Raw genomic sequence first — 2,981 nt, 5'->3', positions numbered from 1 at the left:
CTCAGGTGATTCTGTTAGCCTCTATCAGCAGACCTGGGAGACTAGCTCTCTCCTCTGAGTTTCAGTGATCAGAGCACTCTCTGCAGGCAAGCTCTTCTCTTACAGGGAAGGTGCACAGATATCTGGCGTTCAGACCTCCCTCCTAGCTGAAGATGAAGGCCCAAAACATGACCTGTCCCCGAAGCTGAGTTGCCTCGGCCTGTCCCAGAAGCTGTTAGCTTCTGTATCCCACACTCTCACCTGTGCAGAATACTCTTGGAGGAGTCCCAGAACCAAGATGTCTGCCGCCGCTGATGCTCAGGCAAAGTTCTCCTGGGCTGGGCGGACACCTATCCTCTGTCTGGGAAAGTGGCCAGATGTCTGCGGCCTGAAAAGGGGGCTGCCTTAGAATCTCTGTGGCTCCTGCCTGTCCCAGAAGCTGTTAGCTTCTGTAGTCCATACTCTCACTTGTGCAGAATAATCTTGGAGGAGTCCCGGAACCAAGATGTCTGCCGCTGATGCTCAGGCAAAAACCTGAATTTCTTTTAGATAAAAACAATTCTGGACCAAAAATTTTGATGGTAGGTAGGAAGCCCCATCCTCCACTGGGGCCCCTATCTATCTACTGGAGGTGGGCTCATCCAGTTCTATATCTCCAATGTTGGGCATTTCAACCAATGTCATCACCATTGAGTCCTGGGAGCCTCTCACATTCCAGGTTTCTGAGACTTTCTAGAGGTTCTCCCTGCCCTCTACCACTCCCCCAGCCCCCATGCCCCACAGCTGCATATTTCCATTCATTCTCTTTGCCCTCTGAGCTTTTCTCCTGTCTCCCCCCCCCCTGCCTGATTCTGACCCCTTTTTCCCCTCCTTCCTCCCTCTGCCACTCGTGATTATTTTCTTCCTCCTTCTAAATGGGATTCAAGCACCCTCACTTGGGCCATCCTTTTTAAACTTCATGCATTCTGTGAGTTGTATCATGGCTATTCTGTACTTTTTGTCTAATATCTACTTATCAGTGAGTACACATCTTTCATGTCCTTTTGTCTGTGTTACCTCACTCAGGATGATATTTTCTAGTTCCATCAATTTGCCTGTAAAATTCATGGTGTCCTCATTTTTAATAGTTGAGTAGTAGTCCATTATGTAAATGATTTTTCTATATCCATCCTTCAGTTGAGGGACATCTAGGTTGATTCCAGCTTTTAGCTATTACAAATAAGGGTGCAATGAACATAGAAGAACACATGTCCTTGTGATATGGTGGAGCATCTTTTGGGTATATGCCCAGGAGTGGTATATAGAGATAGAATTATTCCCAACTTTCTGAGGAAGCTCCAGATTGAGGGTGGAGATCTCACATGTGTTCCTGGATATGGCAGACCTCCTGGGAGATACGTAGGTTGTGAGATCTGGGGAATGGGGACATAATACATGTTTAAAACAGTTTTCAACTAAGTTTTCCTCCCCTCCTTCTTTCCCTCTTCCTGCTCTCCTCACAATTACTTTCATTACTCTTAAATCTACCATGAAGTTCCCAGTCTATTATTCTACTTTGGTACCAAAAGTCTTTCAGCAAACTCAGAAGGCACCCTGAGAAATTCTGTTTTGAATGGAAGCATAGCAACATCTGCCAGTTACTATGCAAATTGTTACCTTGAGGGAGTTCAGAGTTTCAATATTAGACAACTACATTCCTCTCTAAAAGATCATGCTTTTGTATAACTTGGTTTTCACCAGTGGGTGTAATAAAAAAAATGTCTTATGGAAGGAAGAATGGTACATAAATTAGAGTACAGGTGCACAGTTTTATTTAGAGTTTGAGAAAAATGTGTCATGCCCAGTAGGCATTAAAGTACTATGATATAAATACTCTTAGAGTTGTTTAGACATAATGATTCAACAAGGAAAACTGTGAGTATTTTTTTAATTAAGAGGCGTTGAAAAAAAAACTCCTAAAATATTAAAAGAACTTCAGAAAACTCGGGAGGAATTCTGGTTTTGTCAGTTACTAAATTTTCTCACTTTTTGTTTTACTTGTATTTATATTCCTGCCCAGTTGTTGCTTTTCATGATTTATTTTCAGTTATTTTTTCTTTCTGGTAGTGGTGATGTATCTTTTTACCTTTATCAGTTTATATTTATTTTGTTCTTTTTGCCTGATTTATATCACAATTCATTTTTCTTCACTGTAATAATTTATATGTCCTTCTGTTGTTATTACCATCTTTCTGATACACTGAAATATTATATTATAAAGAAAATAAAATAGGTTTTTATAGCTCTCTATACTCATACATAAGTATCCATTTTACAAGTGGTCACAGAAAGAAAAGGGAAAGAGGATTAAGTTAGTTACTTTACTCTGATCAATTTTAAGAGTCACCAACTTTAGAGGGTATATGGCTGGGTAATATATTATTCATCTCCCACTAGCTTTAATATAAGTAATACTTTTGAAAATTGCCTTTTTGTTGAAAATTACTGACTCTTGAATAGGCCTAGGAAGATATTTACTAGACATTAGGATGTTGAAATTTCTCAGACCATGGTACACCTTTCTTTGTAGAGGTCATGAATAAACTATTTCTCTTTTGTAAAATTCAGAATTTCAGTGATTGACATTCAATACAAGATGAGTCCGTTTTATCACTAGTTGTATGTTAGGGGAATCAAGATAAAACTAACTCTGGAGTGAACTTAAAACCTGTCAGTTCTCTTTGTCCATTGTATTACAAAAGTCCCTCCAAAACTGAGTCCCTACCTCATGGAGCTAAGCCACACAAACATCTGAAAGCTGATCAAGAAAATGGTGGAATAGTTTCAAGCGAAGGCAAAAGCCAATGGCTCACAACAACAAGGATGACTTAGCCATCAGCAACAACCTCTGTGAGCTTCTGAATATATGTGGGTCATTTCTTCCCTTCAAAACTATGTCCTTTTTGTGGCTTTCTGTAACTGGAAATGCACAGAAAGTAAAACCTTGTTTGCCAAGTCCAGTG

This window comes from Mus caroli, chromosome 2 (genome assembly GCF_900094665.2).
Source record: "Mus caroli chromosome 2, CAROLI_EIJ_v1.1, whole genome shotgun sequence".
Lineage (NCBI taxonomy): Eukaryota > Metazoa > Chordata > Mammalia > Rodentia > Muridae > Mus > Mus caroli.
This window is presented reverse-complemented; position numbering follows the sequence as displayed.